Genomic DNA, 23,648 nt, shown 5'->3' with positions numbered 1-23,648 from the left:
ACAAAAAAAATAAATAAATCTTAACAAGTAAAGCAGCATATAAATCAATAGAAAAGTCTTTAGGGAAAATAATATAGTATTCCACATTTACTATATTGGCTTATAACCTGCTACATCCCTCAAAGTTCCTGTTCAACCACATCCTCAGCCACACTTCACATTTCCTGAACTTTCTTTTCCACACAATTTCTTTTTACCCTGAGTCTGCATGACTTCCATCTGCTCACATGGGTTTCCTCCAGGTGTTCCAGTTTCCTCCCACATTCCAAAGACATGCAGTAGGTAGACTGGATACTCTAAACTCTAAACTGGCTGTAGGTGTGAGTGGGCATGCACGTGTGTGCTATGGAAGAACAACTGTGGCAGGGCTAGCCATCTGGTGGTCCTTGGCTGTAGATGATTGTCACTGTTGAAATGACACTCCAACCTTGTGTGCAAAAAGGGGTTGTGGATGGATGCTATACCACCACCATCTCTAAATCATAATTTTTATTAGAAAGAAAAAAATGTGTATAATATATGAGTTATATAATAATAAAACATGTTAAATTAATCTTTTCTTACCACAGGACCCTTGCTGTAAGCCCCTATTACCTCTCATGTTAAGTATTAAAATGTGTACTATCCTAAGTTGTAAAGACTAAAGTATTAATAAATAGCCACCACCATTGCTACAGTGGAAATGGTGGGGCATTATCTAACCTCAGCAGTTTTGATTAGTCAACTTCTGGTTGGGACCAAACAGATTATGTATATATAAGAGAGGCTACCATAGTACAGTACATCAATGACACCACTCTAATAGGTATTGTTAGCACATTGCCCATGCTCCAAACGTTCATCCAGAAGCCCTTCTCTTCCATAGAAGCTTGGCTAGACAACACACAACTCTTCCTGAATCCAAAAAATAATAAATAAATTACTACTGTTCACCCCCTCAACAATCTGTCCTCCCAAAAAATACCATTAATATACTGTCGTTCAACCTGACCAATAAATAACTAGTATCCCATAGCAAAGTGCTAGGTATGATTATGGACAACTACCTAAAATTGATCTGTACCTTCAGCAAGCCATAAAGAAGACACACTAAAAGTTAGGCTGTCTCTATAGAATATACTACCTTACTGACACTGGTAGACCAAACATAGCTATTTCTTTTCTACTTCCCATCACGTAGTGCAGTGGTACAGTGGTGAGGTGGTTAACATTGCGGCTTCACAGCCAGAGGTTCTCCGGTTTGATTCTTCACCTGGGTGCCTTCTGTGTGGAGTCAGCATGTCCTCCCTGCTTTAGCATGGGTTTCCTCCCACATTCCATAGACATGTATCTGGAGAATTTCTCCCTGAGTCTCCATTGAAAGTAGGCTCAGTCCTAGTTGGACTTTCCTGGTCAACAAATATTAAATAAATAAATTATATGCCTCTCCTACATAACCAATCTGAACTCCTCTGTATCAGCTCAACTAGAATAATCCTACAATAAATTATCCAAATTCACAGCCATCCAACAAAATAGATCACATCACTGTCTCTCTATAAAACAACTAAATTGGCTCAAACTAGATAATTCTCTTTTGTACCCACAGTTAATTATAACCTTCATATTGTCTGAAAAATTCCCATCTCTTCACTCCATCATTCAACCTTACACCACTAAGAAACCTCTGTGCTCCACTGACAGATGATTACTCATTGTAACTAAACCAAACAATAATGCAGGATACCCACTATATTCACAATGCATTGGAATACCATCACATTCCACTTAAGAACAGTCTGCAACATAAAAGACTGTAAATGCCAACTGACTCAATGCCTGATAGATAAATCACTCCGCACCTGCACCATCCCTGGTTAAATTGCTACCAATATAGCTTTATGAATTGGTGCCAAAACTCTCTGCTGCACAAAACTTAATGTACTGTTATCACAACTATACCCTCCGCCACCATCTCATCTCCTTTATCTTCCTTGTACATCCTCCTCTTCTTCCTTTCCCTGAGCTGCTCTAACTCTTTATTCTATCTTCCGATGTCCTAGATTTTGAACAAGTGTTTATTATAACAAATATTCTCCCATAAAACCTGTCAGTCTATGCACACTGATGATACCGAACTGCATATGCCTCCCTTTATTTAAACAAAAATAGTTATATACAACCCATGCAACCAATATTTTTAATAGAAACTGTTTGTAAATGATGTAATTGATCTTAAGTTTGTCGGAATAATGAAAGTGTTCCTCATGAATGACACTGACTACAAATAATGAAACAATGCAAATGACGTCCATAATCTTTGTATAATGGAGTTGTTCTCCATGGGTCTCCACTGAAAATGGATAGACTTTCCAGGTAAACAAATGCCACTAAATAAATAAATAAATGCTTGTATGTATGCACGCATTGACTGATTCACTATGCAATCGATTATTTGATTTATTTATTTATTTGCTTAGCTAACATGACCTTTGTAATTTAAATATTATTTTTCTCCCCTTCAAAGTAAAGAAATAAATCCTCTCCCCAGCCACAGTCATGATATACTCCTCCCTGACTCTATGAGAGTAAAATGCCATCAGGAGACAGAAAAAAATGAAATAATATTAATACAATGAAACATGTTTGAGAGCACTAGGTATGATTTTTTGTCAGTTTCACAACATATGTTCCCACTAATCTTTTTTTATAACAGTTAAGCTTACAAAACTTCAAAGAAAGTCAAGTTGTGTAAGATATTCACCATGGTAGCAGATTCTGAATGAGAAGACACAATATCAGAAATCATAAAATTTTGCTTTACTCAGATTCTGTTTGTATTTTATTTTATTTTTTTTTTTGCCAGACAGATTTCAATGCACTTGCCCCACTGCTCGCTGTTTGAACCAAGATAACCAAAGTTGCTCCTGTGCCTATTAAGATAGTAGCATAAGGTACACAAGGCATCTGCATACTCACATATACATACAGACATGCGCATACACACACACACACACACACACACACACACACACACACACACACACACACACACACACACACACACGTGCACACACACACACACACCCACATACATATATATATATATATATATATATATATATATATATATATATATGTGTGTGTGTGTGTGTGTGTGTGTGTGTGTGTGTGTGTGTGTGTGTGTGTGTGTGTGTGTGTGTGTCTGTGTGTGTCTGTGTGTGTGTGTGTTTGTTCAGTATGTTTTGTCATACATTCTGTACAGTGAGTGGTTAGGAGAGAGCCTTGTTTTATCAAGCTGCCAGTTCTCCACAGGATGCTGCCATTTGCTTTGGGGGATTACTACACAGTGTGGAGTGGGATTTCACCCTTTACCCACTGCTTTGTGATTTTGGACTTGATACATATTGTGATGACCGTGCCCTTGCCCAGCAATCAAGGAGCCTCAATCCTCTCCACTAACACCAGGGAGGTCATCTCCTAGAAGAGGAAAGGATAACTAAAACACACAGTAAAGTACAATTTCCCTTAAGTGCACAAAGAGATCACAGTCAGTCTGGGGCTGGTTGCTCCCTTGCTCACTAGGTCCCCAATAGGACTCCCCACTGGCAGAGCTATAGGGTCCAAGTCTCAGCCTAGCTGGGCAAGCTAAAACCTCCAATACCCTCTCTGTCCAACCAGTGCTTCATGTCCCTGCCCCAGTAGCTGACACAACATACACACACTTTGAGAAGAGGTTATATAACCACACAGACCCTCCTGGGAAAAGGCTGGCACAGGTTCTCCAGCTGTGCTCCTATTACCCAGACCATAAGGTAGTAATTCCTGCCACCACCCAGCTAATATTATCAGCTATAAAAGGCCCTTAAAAAGGTGTCCAATTATAACTGTGCAATATTATAATCCAATGGTAGTATGACACACAGTCAAGGCTTAATATGGAGTGACTTAGACAGTAAAATCTGTAAATATGTAATGTACTCTAGAGGTTAAATTATCTCTACATAAACCAGCCACAGGTAAAGGTTTTAAAATATTTAATAATTATATAAAAATAAAAATAATTAAAACACAAGACAATACTACTACACCACAGAGATATCTAAGAGTTCAGAGACCACACAGAAACTTAAAACAATACAGTAAGACAGGTCTGATGTCAAAGAAAAACACAATCTAACTTTCTAATCATTAGCTAATCTTAAGAGAAAACACAGTGCTATAATCCTACTTACATACATAAAGCATAAGCAGTGCTGGGTTAGATTTCCAAGATCAAAATGCTTCCAGTCTCTCACTGAGCAATAGTTTTTAAACTCTAACCTACAGCTCTGCTGAGGCTCTCCCAAATTACAGCATTTTTACATTTAGGTTTTCTCAGGCCACAAACTGCATTATTTAGCAAGCTAACACCTGCTCAGGAAACTACAACAATACAAGGCATTTCACATATAAACTCTAGCAGAAACCAGAGCAATAAAGCACCTTCCATATGTAAATTCTGGCCCTTAACTTTAACCTTAAAACAATGGTCATGAAACCTTCTTCCAGACTCACTGGAGCCAACTTGCAAACATCAAAGAGATTCATAAGATATTTTCAGCTTCAAAAGACACATTTGAAATGCTTGGCTTGGTTTTCCTTACAGCAGATGGCAATGCTGCAACAATCTTGAAGTTCACATTTTACAGTGTTTTCTTTCATTTAAAAACACAAGCCTGTATTTTACATTTATATATATATATATATATATATATATATATATATATATATATATATATATATATATATATATATATATCTATATATATATATACAGTTGACAGAATTATGTATTAAATTCTATTTGACTAGGATGGCAGCCTTCGCCCATCTTCCTCCAATCTTCACATCTCTTTCCCCCCGGGGAACTCAAGCAAGTTCTTCAAGTGCCCCTTGAGAAACATCGCTTGAGAGTGTTAGGTCTATCTGGGTGTACCTCACCCCATTCCCTGTCTTGACAGCCCATCTGCATTGGCATTGCTACTCCCACTGTGGTGCTGCACTGACATATCATCTACTTACAACCCCAGGCTCCATCTTAGCAACTTGGCATTTTGCTGACTGTCTCTCTTTAACCATGTTAGGGGGTTGTGATCTGTCATCATAGTGAATTTTCTTCCATACAGATAAGGCTGAAGTTTTTGTAGTGCCCATACTATGGCTAGACATTCCTTTTCTACCGCTGCATAGCATTCCTCCATGGGTTGGAGCCTATGACTGAGATAAACCACTGGGTGTTCTTCTTCCTCTGAAGAAATCTGGCTAAGTACAGCCCCACCCCTTAGTTTGAAGCATCCACCTGCACAACAAATTATTTGCTATAGTCTGGACTGGCTAACATAGGGGGTCCTCCCAAAGCTTCCTTAAGCTTCTGCAATGCCTGCTCACATGCTGGGGTCCACACTACCTTATCTGGCCTGTTCTTCCTTGTCAGGTCTGTGAGAGGAGCAGCTATGGTACTATAATTGGGAATGAACTTTCTGTAGTGCCCTGCTGTCCCTAAGAATGCCCTCATCTGCTTTTTAGTAACAGGTGCAGGCCATGCCTGAATGGCTTCCACTTTGGCAAGTTCTGGCCTTATCTTACCACTCCCCACTCTATGTCCTAGGTAGGAGACCTCTGCCATACCCACCTGACATTGTTCGGCTTAATGGTCAACCCTGCCCTCTGTAGTCTGCCCTGCACCTCCCTGACTTGCTGAAGGTGCTCTTGCCAGGAATGGCTGTAGATAGCAATATCATCCATGAAAGCAAGGGCAAACCCTCCTGCTCCTTCTAAGATATGATCTACCAGCCTCTGAAATGTTGCTGGGGCATTCTTCATCCCAAAGGGCATCTTTGTGAACTCATACAAGCCAAAAGGGGTGACAAAGGCTGACTTCTCTCTAGCACTGGGAGTCTAGGGCACCTGCCAGTAACCCTTGGTAAGATCAATGGTTGTAAGATACTTAGCCCCACCCAGCTGCTCTAGGGCCTCATCTGTCCTAGGCATGGGGTAAGCATCTGACTCTGTGTGACTATTTAATTTCCTGTAATCCACACAGAACATGTTGCTGCCATCCTTCTTTGGAACCAACACCACTGGTGAGGCCCAGGTACTGTTGGACTCTTGAATCACCCCTAGGTCCAACATCTCCTGTACCTCCTTGCTCAGAGTCTGTTTTCTGCCTGATAGGCCTTTGGGGTCCTGTATCAACCTGGTACTGCACCAGGTGGGTGCCCCCTAGTTTCCTGGTGAACATGCCCACAAACTCCTGCAACACTGCTCGGATTTCTCGAACCTGGGTAGGAGATAGCTGCTGGGACATTGCTACCCCTTCCACTGAGGTGTCAGCCCAAGCCTCACTGAGGAGATCAGTCACAAGATCTCTCTCAGACTCCTCCTGCAATCCACTGCAAATGCTCAGCACAAGGGCCTCCCTATCATGGTAAGGTTTCATCATGTTAACATGGTACAATTTGTGCCCCTGCCTTCTGCCTAGCAGTTCCACCATGTAGTTAACATCACTTATCTTTCTTATCACCTTGTAGGGTCCCTCCCAAGCTGCTTGCAACTTGTGTCTGATAAGAATGAGAAGCATCACCTGCTGTCCCACAGCATACTCTCTAGCTCGGGCATTCCTGTCATACCACACCTTTTCTGTTGTTGGGCTTCTGCCAGGTTCTCCTGGGCCAGGCCCATGAGTTCCCTGAGCCTTGTCCTGAGGTTCAGGACATATGCCACAACAGACTCCTTGTGAGACTCACACTCACCTTCCCACTCATCTCTAATTAAATCTAGAGGTGCCCTCACCCTATGCCCATACAGCAACTCAGAGGGTGAAAAAACTGTAGATTCCTGGGGAACTTGTCTGTAAGCAAACAACAGATGGGGCAACTATTTGTCCCACTCCCTCTTAAACTGATCTGCAAATGCCCGTAGCATGGACTTGATTGTAGAGTTTAACCTCTCAACAAGACCATTAGACTGGGGATGGTAGGGGGTGGTCTTCATGTGCTTCACCCCACAGGACTTCCACAGACAAGCCAGCAGGTCTGACATAAAATTGGCACCTCTGTCAGACAGTATTTCCTTTGGGAAACCTACCCTGCTGAAATTCTCTAGCAAAGCATTTGCCACCTTCTTGGCCTCAATGGAGGACAAAGCCACTGCCTCAGGGTATCATGTAGCATAATCTACAATCACTAAGATATACTTATTCCCTGTGGAACTTGGGGTACTCGATCCATAGCTACCCTCTGAAATGGCTCCTCAATCCCAGGCAAAGGCATCCAAGGAGCTCTCACCTTGTCTCCTGCCTTGCCTACCTTTTGACACTGCTTACAGATCCTGCAGTTCCCTGTTACATCTGTGGAAATTCCAGGCCAGTAGAAGTTTTGCATAATACGCCTCTTTGTACGTTTTATGCCCATATGACCTGCAAAGGGAATACCATGGGCTATCCTAGGCACTACCGGCTGCTGTACTCTCTCACCTTCTAGCCCTCCCTTAGGGGTTCACTCTCTGTACAGTAACCCTTTGTTCCAGTATACAGATTCCTCCTTCCCTTGAGAATTAGGTGCCTCCATAGCTACCTGCCTCAGGCCTTGCAATGTAGGGTCTGAGAGCTGAGCCTGTCTCAAGTCTCTCCTTGTAACCCTTCCCAGCTCCCCTTTCACAGGAAGTCTGACATCCTCTGACAGTGGTGCCTCACTGTCAGCCTGGGTACTACTACTCACCTCTACCTTTACAGTCACCCTTTCCAAGGGAACACCAGTACCCACAAGCAGCTGTGGCTCACATTCAGTCTCACTGTTACAACGTAGTTCACTACCTGAAGTAACCACCTCAGCAGTCCTGGCTGCAAGTATGCAGTCTGTTTGGGTCTCTCCAGGCTACTAGACCCACATGCTTGTCTCCTAGCCTCACTCCATGTAACTGCATAAGTACATAGTACTGCCTCATCCAAATCTTTCCTTCTCAGGACATCTGCAGGATGGTAGTTCCATACCCCTGTTATCTCAAGACAACCCACTGTTGGCATTTTGTCTTTCCCACTTACTGGCTCCCTCACCTTTGGTTCTCCATCTTGCCTCTGTGGACATCTGTATGCCACATGGCTCCACTGGTTGCATTCAAAACATTTAACCATAGCTCCTGGATGTGTACCTGGACTAGTGGCTTTCCCTGCTACTGGCAGATTCTGTTGGGGCAGTCTGTGCCGTCCACCATGGGTTCCTTTAGTCCCATGAGCAGTATTGAGGGTCCCTTTCCTGTGCAGGGCTGCCCTGCTTGCTAGGTATTGGTCTCCCTTCTTCCCCAGCTCCTCTGAAGTAGCACACTGTCTATCAGCTAACCAGATCCTCATGTCCTCAGGCAAAGCGCTAAGGGCTTGTTCCCTTACCAAAAGGTCTGCCAGCTTGTCAAATGTGGTGATCTGACATCCACTCACCCAGCTATGAAAATAAGTGCTCAGTTCATTAACATATTCACATACATTTTCATCTGCCTTGGGTCTATGCTCACAGAACTTTTTCCTATACATTTCAGGTGTTAGCTTAAAACATTCCAACAAGTGTCTTTTTACAGCAGTATAATCAAAACAGTCAGTGTCATGCATTTTTGCTAAAGAAGTTACAGCTTTACCATGGAGTAAGGTGGTCAGGAACCGTACACAGAGCCCTTGGTCAACTTCATATTGTTTACATACCCGCTCAAACATATGAATGGAGCTATCAAAATTATCCCCCTCTTTAAACTGTGGAAGAAATTTACTGACCTTTTGTACTTCTAGGGTCCTGTTACTCCCTTCCCCATTACCTACATGACTCTGGCGAAGAGTCAGCATTTCCCTCTCATGCCTCCTCTGCCATTCATTTTCCTCAGCTTGTAGACTCTTCATTTTCTCAGCTGCTTCTAGTTCCATACCCCTGGCCTCCAACTCAAGTCTCTTTAGCTCCAGATGGATTTTTAAGTCCACTGCAGAAAGGTTGAGCTGTCCATTCTCCGAGGATATTGTATCTCCACTGTCAGTCTGATTGTCTTCCAGGCTGCTGTTTTCTGATGCAGCTGTAACCAGGGCTGCAATCAGGTCTGCCTTAGACAGGTTTCCATGGACCAGTCCCCTAGCCTGGCACATCTCTGCCAGCTGGCTCCTTGTCAGCTTTCCATACTCCTCTGCTAACATGCTTCCTGCTCACCCTGACTAACACTAAGCTAACAAAAGAAATAAAACTGTTGTGATCTGAACTCTGAGTATACACTGCGTGGCTGTCTTAGAGTACAAAACACTTTTAGAGATCACTGTATATAAGCTACAGGAATTTGATCTACCCACACCACTACAAGCCAATTAGTGTTTGCCAGCTAATCAATATGTGATGTGGATCCCACCACAGCAAAACAATATGTGATAGGATATCCCAACCACTGCCACCAATATGTGATAGGATATCCCAACCACTGCCACCAATATGTGACGCCCGTGCCCTGGCCCAGCAATCAAGGAGCCTCAATCCTCACCACTGACATGGGGGAGGTCATCTCCTAGAAGAAAGGATAACTAAAACACACAGTAAAGTACAATTTCCCTTAAGTGCACACAGAGATCACAGTCAATCTGGGGTTGGTTGCTCCCTTGCTCACCAGGTCCCCAATAAGACTCCCCACTGGCAGAGCTATAGGGCCCAGGTCTCAGCCTAGCTGGGCAAGCTAAAACCTCCAGTACCCTCTCTGTCCAACCAGTGCTTCATGTCCCTGCCCCAGTAGCTGACACAACACACACACACTTTGAGAAGAGGTTATATAACCACACAGACCCTCCTGGGAAAAGGCTGGCACAGGTTCTCCAGCTGTGCCCCTATTACCCAGACCATACGGAAGTAATTCTTACCACCACCCAGCTAATATTATCAGCTACTAAAAGGCCCTTAATAGGGTGTCCAATTATTACTGTGCAATATTATAATCCAATGGTAGTATGACACACAGTCAAGGCTTAATTTGGAGTGACTTAGACAGTAAAATCTGTAAATATGTAATGTACTTTAGAGGTTAAATTATCTCTACATAAACCAGCCACAGGTAAAGGTTCTAAAATATTTAATAATAAATAATTTAAACACAAGACAATACAACTACACCACAGAGATATCTAAGAGTTCAGAGATCACACAGAAACATAAAACAATACAGTAGGACAGGTCTGATGTCAAAGAAAAACACAATCTAACTTTCTAATCTTTAGCTAATCTTAAGAGAAAACACAGTGCTATAAACCTACTTACATACATAAAACATAAGCAGTGCTGGGTTAGATGTCCAAGATCAAAATGTTTCCAGTCTCTCACTGAACAATAGTTTTTTAAACACTAACCTACAGCTCTGCTGAGGCCCTCCCAAATTACATCATTTTGACACTTAGGTTTTCTCAGGCCACAAACTGCATTATTTAGCAAGCTAACACCTGCTCAGGAAACTACAACAATACAAGGCATTTCACATATACACTCTAGCAGAAACCAGAGCAATAAAGCACCTTCCATATGTAAATTCTGGCCCTTAACTTTAACCTTAAAACAGTGGGCATGAAACCTTCATCCAGACCCACTGGAGCCGAATTGTAAACATGAAAAAGATTCATAAGATCTTTTCAGCTTCAAAAGACACATTTGAAATGCTTGGCTTGGTTTTCCTTACAGCAGATGGCAATGTTGCAACAATCTTGAAGTTCACATTTTACAGTGTTTTCTTTCATTTAAAAACACAAGCATGTATTTTACATTTATATATACAGTTGATAGAATTATGCATCAAATTCTATTTGACTAGGCTGGCAGCCTTCGCCCATCTTCCTCCAATTTTCACACATATAATTAGCAGGGGTGAAGCTTCTCACATTGGGATGCAGGTTTTTTGCGATTTATTGAGTGTCAGACATTTGTGATTGATGTATATTCAGTAAGTCAGTGATGTTTTGAACTATAATCATAAAACACACACATATATAAATACAGACACATACATATGGAAGAACACAGAATTAATATTTATTTTACTAAACTTTCATTTGTTTGACAAATTGAACTGCAGGTTTGTTTGTGTAAGCATTTGTATTAATGAACATCCATTTTGCTAAAAGAGGTAAGTGGGTTTGTATTAGAGATGGGAGTGTGTGTGTGTGTGTGTGTGTGTGTGTGTGTGTGTGTGTGTGTGTGTGTGTGTGTGTGTGTGTGTGTTTGCGCATGTGCATGTGTGTTTGTGGGTTAGGGTTAGAGTAAGGGTTAGGAAAGGGGATACATTAAGTGTGCATACAACTATTTGCATGTAAGAGTCAGAGTAAGGACTGAGTAAGGTGAACAGAGTTAGTGTTGTGCAGATGTGCATTTGTATATAGTAGATGCTCAAGCTGTCTTGTGTAGTAGTTTTAAGAGAAACTGTATGATTAGGGTTAGAGGCAGGGTTAGAGTTAGAGTCAGCATGCCTTGCAAAGGCAAAGCCAACCCATACGACCTTAGTAATGTATACTAACACTAGCCCTAACCCTGAATCTATCACTAATCCTACACCTTAACTAAGAAAAGCTCTTTCTGCAACATTACCACTTTTCATGCATGTGACATCCCCACTCTGGGGCAGTAATCAAGGAGTCTTTCCATCTGTGTTATTTTTAATATTTACTGTGACTGAAACTCTGGCATTTACTATAAATATATATTTATTTTCTTGTTTTTTATTATTTATTAATAAATATATTTAAACCTTTCATTGTGGCCAGTCCTTTTTAGAAAATATTTAAGCTTTGAGAGTATTTGTACATATTTATTTGGTGATAACTCTAGCCTCTCCTGAAAGCTTTGTTGTTTGTTCAACATTACCATTTGCATTAATATTAATTTCACTCACTATAATTGGGTACCATTGGAAGAGCCTTAAAGTAGCTGGCAGGGGTTCTGGTAGCAGTGATAATTACCTTATTGTCTGGGCAGAAGGGGGCACAGTAGGTGAAACTGTGCCAGCCTTTCCCATGTGTGTGTGTGTGTGTGTGTGTGTGTGTGTGTGTGTGTGTGTGTGTGTGTGTGTGTGTGTGTGTGTGTGTTGTGTGTGCAAATCAAAGCTCAAAGAGTGTGTGCGTCAATTGCTTGGAGCAGGGTCACAAAGCACTGGTTTCACAGACAGGGTAGGGAAGGACTTATCTTGGAATCCCAGATAAGGACTCATCTCTAAGCTACGCCAGTGGAGAGTCTTATTGGGGGTCTGGACAGATACAGAGAGGAACCAGGCCCTGGACTGAGCATGTTTCCTGAATGCTCTTAAGGGAAATTGCGCTTGATAAAGAGAGGTCTGCATCTGGAAATACCGAGTGTATCCATTTGTATTTCAAGTGCACGTCCCTCTCTAGTGCCAGTGGTGAGGATTCAAGATCCTTGCCAGAATGGGGACATCACACCCTATCTTGAGATCCCATCTGCCTTGGCATTGCTGACCTCACTACAGTGCTGCACTGTCATATCATATCATATGCCTACAACCCTAGGCTCCACCATAGTAACTTGGTATTTTGCTGGCTGGCTTACTGTAGCTGTAGCTCCCCCTCAGACTCCTCCTGCCTCCTACTGCAAATACTTAGCACAAGGGCCTCCCTGCCATGTTGCAGTTTCATCATGTTAACGTGGTACAATTTGTGCCCCTGCCTCCTGCCTAGCAGTTCTACCATCTAGTTAACATCACTGACCTTCCTTACCACTTTGAAGGGTCCTTCCCAAGCTGCCTGCTACTTACTGTGTCTGACAAGAATGAGAACCATAACCTGCTGTCCCACAGTATACTGTCTGGCTTGAGCATTCCTGTCATACCAGACATTTTTCTGCTGTTGGGCTTCTGCCAGGTTCTCCTGGGCCAAGCTCATGAGCTTCCTAAGCCTTCTCCTGAAGTTTAGGACATATGTCACAACCAACTACTTGTGGCATTCACACTCACCCTCCCACTTATCGCAAATTGAATCTAAAGGCCCCCTCACCCTTTGTCCATACAGCAACTCAAAGGGTGAAAAACCTGTGAATTCCTGGGTATCTCTCTGTATGCAAACAGCAGATGAGGCAAATATTTGCCCCACTCCCTCTTAAACTGGTCTGCAAATGCCCATTGCATGGTCTTTATTGTAGAGTTTAACCTCTTTACACGACCATTAGTTTGGGATTGGTAGGGACTGGTCTTTAGGTGCTTCACCCCACAGTGCTTCCACAGGCAAACCAGCAGGTCTGACAAGAAGTTGGCACCTCTGTCAGTCAGTATTTTTCTTGGGAATAACACTGATAAATTGTAGACTCCTCGAGTACTGAAATGCAGGAAATCAGTTCAAAACAGTTCAAAACACGATCACCAACTGTAGTATAAAATCCAAGCAGTTTATTGGTATAAAACTGTTAGCGCTTTCACCCTTAGGCTTCTTCAGACAGTTACAGTAACTGATTTCCTGCATTTCAATGCTCGAGGAGTCTACAATTTATGGTGGTGTTTGTTATTTGCATTTATTTTTTATCCATTGCGATAGCTGGGTCTAGTTTCCATAGTACCGGTGTGGTTTTTGTTTTTGTTATTTTTCTTGGGAAACCTAACCTGCTGAAAATCTCTACCAAAGTATTTGCCAACTTCTCTGCCTCGAAGGAGGACAGAGCCATCACCTCAGGGTATCTGGTAGCATAATCAACTACCACTAGGATATACTTCTTCCCTGTGGAACTTGGAGTACTTTGAGGCCCCACAATATCCATAGCTACCCTCTGAAATGAATCCTCAATCACAGCAAAGGCATCAAAGGATCTTTGACCTTGTCTCCTGCCTTGCCTACTTTTTGGCACTGTTAACAGGTCCTGCACTACCCTGTTACATCCCTTGCAATCCCGGGCCAATAAAAGTTCTGCATAATATGTTTCTTGGTATGCTTTATGCTCATATGAACTGCAAAAGGAATGTCATGGGCTATGGTTAGATTACCAGAAGGTAGGCTCTAGGTACTACCAACTGCTGTCTTACCTCACCCTCTAGTCCTCCCTCAGGGCTCTACTCTCTGTACAGTAAACTTTTATTCTAGTATACAGAATCCCCTCTTCCTTGAGAATTAGATGCTTCCCTAGCTTACCTCCCTCAAGCCTCTAAGTGTAGGGTCTGAGAGTTGAGCCTGTCTCAGCTCTACTTTTGTGACTCTTCCCAGCTCCTCTTTCACAGGAAGTTTGATATTCTCTGATAGTTGTGCCTCACTGTTAGCCTTGGTACTACCACTCTCCTCTGCTCTTGCAGTCACGTAGTCCAAAGGAACATCAGTACCGACCAGCAGCTGTGGCTTACCTCAGGCTCACAGCTACAGGGTAGCTCCCTCTGTGAAATAGCCACACCACCAGCCCTGGCTTCAGGTGTGGTGTCTGTCTGGGTATCCCCCAGGCTACCAGACCCACATGCCTGTTTCAAAGCCTGACTGCATGTAACTGCATGCACACAAGGTACTGCATTATCAAAATCATTCCCTATTAAGACACCTGCAGGGATATCCACAAACACACCTACTTGCTTGCTTCCTTTTCCACCCTCTCAGTCAAGGTGAACCCTGGCCAAAGGCATTTAGAATGGGATCCCTCTTAAAGCTCTGACTGGAGTGGACTGCTCAAGCAAGTACTGCTCCTCTTTAACCATTGCAGGTTTCAAAATTGAACTGTCCTTTTTCTGGGGGCTGGAAATTCCCATCATCAGTCTGGTTTTCCTCATGGTTGCTGGACCTTGCTGCAGCTGCAATTAAGGCTGAAATAATTTCCTCTTTAGTCAGGTTGGCATACACCAGTCCTTTGGCTTCACATACCTTGGCCAACTGGTTCTTTGTCAGCTTGCCATAATCCTCTGCTGACATCTTTTCTTGCTTTCCCTGACTAAATTAACAAAAAAGTAAATAAAAGCTGTTTTGATAAGAAACTCTGAATGTCTACCATGTGGCTGCTAAGAGAATGCACACATTTAGTGACAACTGCTTACAGTCTACAGAAGTTCAATATCCACACCACTGCTTACCAATATGTAACATCCCCACTCTGAGCAGTAATCAAGGAGCCTGAATCCTCACCACTGACACAGGAGAGGGGCGTTTACTTGGAATACAAATGGATACACTCAATATTTTCAGATGCACACCTCTCTGCATCAAGCACAATTTCCCTTAACAGCACATAGGGAAAACACTCAGCTCGGGGTCTAGGTTTCTCTATCTGTCTCCATCCAGGCCCAAAGTAAGACTCCCCACTAATACAGCTGCAGAGTTAAGTCCTCAGCTGAGTGCCCAAGCCAAGTCCTCCATCACTCTCTCTCTGTGAAACCAGTGCTTTGTGTCCCTGCTCCAAGTAGCTGACACACACTTTGAGATTTGATTTGCACCCGCATACACACACACACACACACCCACACACACACACACACACACACACACACACACACACACACACACACACACACACACACACACACACACACACACACACACACACACACATGGGAAAGGCTGACACAGGTTTACTAGCTATGCCCCCTTCTGCCCAGACTATAAGGTAGTTATCACTGTCACCAGGCAATACAAAGCCAGCTACCTAAGGTTCTTGCAAGGGTACCCAATTATACTGAGTGAAATTAATATTAACGTTAATGGTAATATTGACCAAACAGCAAAACTTTCAGGAGTGGCCAGAGTTATCACCAAATAAATATATGCAAATACTCTCAAGATTTAAATATTTTTCTAGAAGGACCAGTCACAATGAGACATTTAAATATATGTAATAATAACTAATAAAAGAGCATGGAAATACTTATTATCTGTTTACAGTAAACGCCAGCATTTCAATCATAGGAAATATTAAAAATAACACAGCTGAAAAGATTCACAATGTTACAGAAAAACAACACACAATTATTATCATTATATTTTCCTGATTAATTTAAAGAGTACTAGTCCCTAGTGATTTACTAGTGCAAAGCAAGATGAAGTGGGTGATTGGTCTTTCTCCTTTGTCAGGGTCCATGAACAGTCTGTTCCTGAGACTTCAGTCTCCTCTAATATTAAAATATTTCTGTACAGATGACATCACATCCATTTGGTTATCTGACTTCTGGTTCCCATGCAACCCCCATTACTAAAAGCTGTCAGGATTTATTATGTATATGTTACTATACACACAGATAAAGCTTTGCTCAAATCTGCCGCTGCTCGTGGAAGTCATAAAACAGTTTCAAACCTCTACCATCCCAGAGTAGTAATTAGCACCCTGCTAGAGACAATAAAGAAGGCTTCCTAATACTTAGTTTCCCAGACATTTTGTCTCTGGTTGCAACTAGAACTGTAAGATAAAATCTTTATGGCCTAATTTAATTTCAACTATTTTTCAAAGTTTGCTGCAGCTGGATTGTAATTAACCTCTTCCCTTCCAGTATCCCCTGTTAAAATATATACATTTAATTCAGTTACAATAATGCATGTACATTTCTTTTCTTTCCAGCAGGGCACACTGTTGATACATTTTAACACAAGCAACTTTACAAATGCATTTTTCAACACAAGCATCTGTACAAATCAGTTTGATATACAAATGACATAGAAGTCTTTACAAAATTCCAGCTAGCTGTGCTGACATATGTTACACATCCACTGCCCCACTTCTCTTGGCATCACTGGCAGTAGCTTCTTTCATCACAATGTAAATTAGGTCTGAATATTGTAGTAGGATTATGGTTTATAGACTGCAAAAGGAATTTTTTTCTTGATCTCTTGCATGGTCAGTGTTTTGAGCATTTTATAATTTGAACATTCAAAATAGTTTGCCAACCTTACACATTTCGATGTTGTGACATTTCAAACATTCATACTGTAAATCTTCATATTTATATTTAAATATTATACTGTAGAACTGTACTTTCAGTTTGCTGATGTGCTGGTGAAATGTGCTCTGAGAGTGCATTATAAGTTTTAGTATACATTCTGTGGCAAAAATAAACTTAGGATGGCCAGGCAGTTTTATGTTTTATTGAGATCAAGTCTTCATTCCCTTTTTTGAAGGACACAGATATTTGATCTATCTTAGCAAAATCATTGTTTCTCCTGATATAGTGTTTTGAATGTCTGTGCACATTTAGTATATGGAAAAGGTGACTGACTGCCTTTGTTTTGATAGCTTGGATAAAAGTCTGTATGGATAGTTTGATTGGTATTCACCAGCATACCTCTCCACTGTGCAGAATTTCCCAGAATGGCTACAGTTTTGCCTCATATTGTTGGTCTGTCCCTCATACAATTTCTGGTTTTCTTGAAAATCATTGAAGATTGCAGTCACTAAACAGAATCAGAAATTTGAGTTTCAGACATAATATCCCTCAGAAAAATGCATGCTACTGCAAAACCTGTAATTCTGGCAATTTTCTATATTTATATGAGCAGTATTTAAAATGTGCACCTGATTTTGAGCCTTAGTTCTCTCACTATTTTTGGTTTTGTCCAGAATTTTTGAGCTAAGAGCTTGAGAGGTATGCTCATAAGTGAGACAAGATCTGGCATGAAGGAAGGAATGGCTTTCAAGTACAACCTTCCAATCTCATCATTTCATCATGAAAATGTATATAGAAAGGTTTACACATGGGAGATTGTAGCTCTCAAATCTTTCTAACTGTGACAAGAAAATTATTCCATGTCTGTTTATAGACTCTTTTAACTGGAACTAGTTACTGTCTTAGCATGTCATTCAAGTGTCACTGTCGATAAACATGTGTTCTTGGTGGCTTTAAGTGAAAGAATTTGTTTAGGAAAGTCTAGATTTGCAACTATATGATAGAGGGGCACATGCAGATACTATCAATACCTGAACTGTGAGGACATAGAGAGAAATATGTAGGTACTACTGATACCCACTATGTCCTTACAGTTCTGGTGTCGGTAGTATCTGCATGTGGCCTGCTATGTCTTCACAGTTCAGGTATCAGTAGTATCTACGTGTTCCTCTATGTTCTCACAAGTCAGGTATCGATGGTACCTGCATGTGTCCCACTATGTCATCAGAGTTCAGATATCAGTAGCATCTACGTATGTCCTTCTATGTCCTCACAGTTGAGGTATCACTAGTATCTGCATGTGTCCCTCTATGTCCTCACAGTTCAGGTATCGGTAGCATCTGCATGTGTCCCTCTATGTCCTCACAGTTCAGGTATCGGTAGTATCTACGTATGTCCTTCTATGTCCTCACAGTTCAGGTATTGGTAGTATCTGCATGTGTCCCACTATGTCCTCACAGTTCAGGTATCAGTAGTATCTGCATGTGTCCCACTATGTCCTCACAGTTCAGGTATCGGTAGCATCTGCATGTGTCCCTCTATGTCCTCACAGTTCAGGTATCAGTAGTATCTGCATGTGTCTCTCTATGTCCTCATGGCCATGGGGTCCTAATGGAGAGATGAAAAGTCAGCGATCAAAGGGGAGTAGTAGTAGTGCTGAAGTTGAATTCATCCTCAAGTCTTGGTGAGTACCTTTGTGAGGTGGATCCTGTTTTTCACAAAATCTCACCAAGGTGGCACTGATATATAGACTGTATTGATATAGCATATATCATGAACAGAAGTTAGTCAAAAACAAAAAAAGATAGCTGGGTGCACAAGTCCCAGGATAAAAAAAGTGCTCAATCTTGGTAGGCACACTGGTGCCAGGACTGTAAAAAATGACAGAGTAGAATCCTCAAAAATCCAGAAACATTCATACAGTGGGGCCAAGCCCAAGGGGAGGATGCCCCCCCTGTTGTAGAAAGAAGTAGCAGTCCACAAAAATCACAAAAACTGATAGGCCAAAGAAGACGGATAAAGACGATAGAGTGGACTATTGAGGATAAGAATGAAATTATGTGTTGTTACTATTATGCAAAAGCCCAGAATTCCCAGACAGAAGATATACAAAGAGATTAAGAGATACACTAGAGGAAAGAAAAATACTTTCACAGGAAAAACTGTCAGAAGCTTCAGATACAAATTTGCGCTCATTAATACAACACATTTTTGAAAAACAGTATATAGATCAAGAAACATTGATGTGTTTGGAAAAAGAAGCATCTGAAGAAGTGCAAAAATGTAAATAACAAAACCTAGACATTTTTGAAAGGTATAAAAAAGAAATATGGACATGGGAAAGAAAGAGAGATGTGATATGGTGTAATACTTATGCAAAGGAGAAAGCCAAGTTAATTAAGATAGAGAAAGCAGCCACAAAGATATTCGAAAAAAAATACAGGCAAAGGCATCCAGATATGGAAAATTTCACAATAAAAAAATAATATCATAAAGATGGAATGTGGAAAAGAAGATTACTAAAGCAGAAGTTAAAGAAATAGAAGTTGAAGTTATGGAGTGTCGGTGGAGTGAAGGATTTAATGTAGAAAGTCTAACACAGACTACATCACAGCATGATGGAGTGAGTCTCAAAAGTAAGGAGAAGCAGAAAGATCAGGAGATATCTGAAAAAGAAATATGGACATGGGAAAGAAAAAGAGATTTAATATTGTGTAATATTTATGCAAAGGAAAAAGCAAAATTAACCAATACAAAAAGAGCAGCATGAAAGATATTTGAAGAGAAATACAGGCAAAGGAATACAAATATGGAAAACTTTACAATAAAACAAATAGGAAGACAAAGAGGAAAAGTAGAAAAAGAAATCAGTAATGGAGAAGTTAAAGAAATATAAACTGAGGTTATAGAGCACCTGCAAAGGAAGGATTCAGTGCAGAAAATTTAATGCAGAGAGCACCACAACAGGATAGAGCAATGGATATCCAAATTAAGGGGAAACCAATGGAACAGGAAGCAATTGGTCAGGTGCCATATCTATATATTTTGGAGCCTTCCACAGGAAACCAGTATAAATGTTCACTTAAACCTAGACAGCAAGGGAAGGAACAGGAGACTGTGGAAAGTCGGATGCAGTCTGTGAAGCCTGCCAGCCTAGCTAGATAGAATTTTGTAAATAATTATATGTCATTTGTAAATATTAATGTAATCCACAGGCTTGCTCTACAAATGTAAAGAGAACTGTATTTTAGGATTAAACTATATGTTGTACTGAGCTTCAAAAATGTAACCACAGTGCACTCTGCTGGAAGAAAGCTGATAAGTCATGCATTGTATGACTGTTTGATCTCAAGCTCAGGGACAGGATGTCTGGGCCAGGAAATTCTTTCTATTGTCTTGATTTAAGAGATAATTACTAAGGTTTTACATGTATAATGGCTTTTATTGCTGTGCCTTCCTGGCCAAGTGCAATTTATTAAGAAATTAAAATTATGAGTTTCTGTTAGCATAGGAACTAACGAAGTGATACAAATGATGTAATGTGAAATGACTTAGTAGTATTGAGTGTTTATCAATTTAAGACTTTCTCAAAGAGAAAGATTAGAGCATTTTGGATTTTGTCTGAAAAACATCCACTCACCAGTATGTGCTTGTTCTGTAAGTAAGATATTTATTTTGACCAGTAATTTCTCTTAGAGATAGATAAAAATATCCAGATTAGTCTAGCTGCTTTCTATATTTACGTCAGACTATTCTATAGTATTATTTTAAAGCATTTTTCTGTGATTTCTGAACTCTGTAATGTCATTGTGTTGAAGTAATAAGTATTGTCTTGTGTTTTTATTTATTATTAAATATTTATAAATCTTTCAACTGTGGATGTTTTGTGTAGAGATAATTTAAGCTCTAGGGTACTTGCATGTATTTAGTGATACAGTACTAACCCACTTCAGAATAGCCTTAGCCCTGGGTTACACTTACTATTTGGATAATAATAACATTGCACAATAAAATTGGTCACCCTTTGGGAAGGGCCTTATAATAGCTGATATTAGTGGTTGGTGGCATTGATGTCTACCTTATGGTCTGGAGAGAAGGGGGCATAGCTGGAGAAACTGTGCCAGCCTTTCCCAGGAGTGTCTGCTTGCTTGTATATAACTCATATTTCAAAGTGTGTGTGTGTGTGTGTGTGTGTGTGTGTGTGTGTGTGTGTGTGTGTGTGTGTGTGCGTGCGTGTGTGTGTGTGTGTGTGTGTGTGTGTGTGTGTGTGTGTGTGTGTGTTAGCTACTTGGACAGGGGACACAAAGCACTGGCTGGACAGAGAGGTGGAGGTTTTTAGCTTGACCACTAGGCTGAGATCTGGACCCTATAGCTGTATAGTTGTGCCAGTGGGGAGTCTTATTGGTGATCCGGAGAGAAAGGGAGAAACCAGCCCCAGACTGACTGTGATCTCTGTGTGCTCTTAGGGTAAATTGTACTTTCCTGTGTGTGTACCTGTTATCCTTCCCAGTGTGCATGCCCCTCACTGGTGTTAGTGGTGAGGATCGAGGCTCCTTGATTACTGGGCCAGTGCACGGGTGTCACAAGTCAATGTTGAGGAGTGATAGGCCAGTGAGTTCCCATATGACAGAGCAAAGGATGGCACAGGATGAAATTGAAGAGAATGTGCCACAGGAAGATGCTATAGAACGTTCTATAGAATGCCCGCAGGAAGTAGAAAACAAAGGATGTGCCCTCAGTCTGGAAGAAAATGAACTAAGGGAAGAGTTGCTTGATTTAATGGGCATAGATAGATATATTAAAATCAATGAAAGAAATAGACTGCAGAAGGTCAATAAAACCCCAAAAGTCAGACGTCTGATAAAACAAATGAACACAGTAATTAGGACTGTCCATAGAAAGCCATGCGATATAACAGAAGTAAATAGGATATGTTATTGTGCAGCTAAATTAATAACTGATAACGTTCTCCCACAAGAATACAGGGTAGTGAGGCAAAGGAAGGGGAGAAATCAAATACCATCACGGAAGTATCAAATAGAGTAAAACATAAAGCAATAAAGACAAAAAGTGTCACTGTTAGAAGACTATAGAAGAGAGAATAGATCAACAAACATACTAATAAAGATAGATCTGATAAAAGCAGTGCACAGTATTAGAACAGATCAGCATCTACCATGCACTATCTCAAATAATACATTAAAAATGTCAGCACAGATGGAAAAAATTAGAAGATACACAGATAAATATAAAGGAAAAGTACAAAACAGGCAATTTAGTGATGTCCCCAAAAAAGTTTTATAGAGAATTGGAAAACAAGGTGAAAGGAATTGAAAGACCGCCAAAAAAAGAAGAAATAGATGCATTTCGGAGAAGTATCTATGAATATCCTGTGGAACACAATAAAGATGCTAAATGGATAAAAGAAGTAAAAGAAAGAATAAGAAGTTTGAAGGTACAGGATATGAAATGGGATGCAGTAACAGCCAGAGAGACTGAAACAAAGTTAAGAAAAGCCTCTAATTGGAAAACCCCAGGCCCAGATGCAGTGCCTAACTTTTGGTTAAAAGTATTAACATCTTTGCATGAAGACCTAGCCATGAGTAAGAACTATTTATATGCACACCCCAAACAGACACCAATCTGGCTAACAAGAGGTAAAACAATACTCATACTTAAGAGTGAAACTGCAAGCTATTTCAAAAATTAGAGACCGATAACTTGCCTTCTGACGATGTATAAACTATATACAGGAATTGATGCTGGCAGAGTTTATAGTCATTTAGAAGAAAACTCCATTATGGCAGTAGAACAAAAGTCAATAAAAGGAAGTCATATGGAACAAAGGATCATTTGTTGTTAAATAGAGTCATAGCAGAGAACTGTAAAAAGGGAAAGAATCTAAGTATGGCATGGATTGACTACAAAAAGCATGTGATAGTATCCCTCATTCGTGGATAAAAGACTGTTTAAAAATGTATAAGATACATCCTACACTGATTGACTACATTACAGTGACCATGAAACAATGGCAGACCACTTTGCAATTAAACCATGATAAAGGGCAAATTATTATCCCAGGGATAGAAATTCAAAGGGGGATATTTCAGGGTGACTCTCTGTCACCGTTGCTGTTTTGCCTCGCCCTTAACCCATTAAGCTGTTTACTTAACAACTTAGGCCATGGCTATAATTTGTCTCCTAGAAAACAACAAAGTCTAAAGACTTCTTATCTTCTATTTGTTGATGATTTAAAATTGTATAGCTCACCAGATGAGGAACTAAAAGTACAGCTGCAGATTGTCAAAACTTTTTCAGATATTAGAATGTCATTTGGCCATGATAAATGCGTAAAAGCAGCCTTTAAAGCAGGAAAACTGCAGCACCAGGAAAACATCAGTTTGGGACAAGAATGTGATATAAAAGATGTTGAGCAAGAAGGAGTATATAAATACTTGGGAATTGATGAAGGATCAGCAATAAAACATGAACAAATGCGAGTAAAACTTAGTAAGGAATATTTTAGGAGACTTAAATTAGTCCTGAAAACAGCACTGACGTCTGGAAATAAAATCCAAGCTGTAAACTATTTTGCTCCTCCTTTACTAACTTACAGTTTTGGAATGATTGACTGGCCCCAAAACATGTTGGATACATTAGATATTAAAACAAGAAGGATGCTTCATGGTCACCAAATGATTTATAAAAATCAGCGCATACCAAGATTATATATTCCCTGTTCTGAAGGAGGGATGGGCCTCCTTGAAATTGATTACATGTATAGGTCTGTAATC

Source organism: Protopterus annectens, chromosome 8.part0 (genome assembly GCF_019279795.1).
Source record: "Protopterus annectens isolate FY-2018-M chromosome 8.part0, PAN1.0, whole genome shotgun sequence".
Classification (NCBI taxonomy): domain Eukaryota; kingdom Metazoa; phylum Chordata; order Ceratodontiformes; family Protopteridae; genus Protopterus; species Protopterus annectens.
This window is presented reverse-complemented; position numbering follows the sequence as displayed.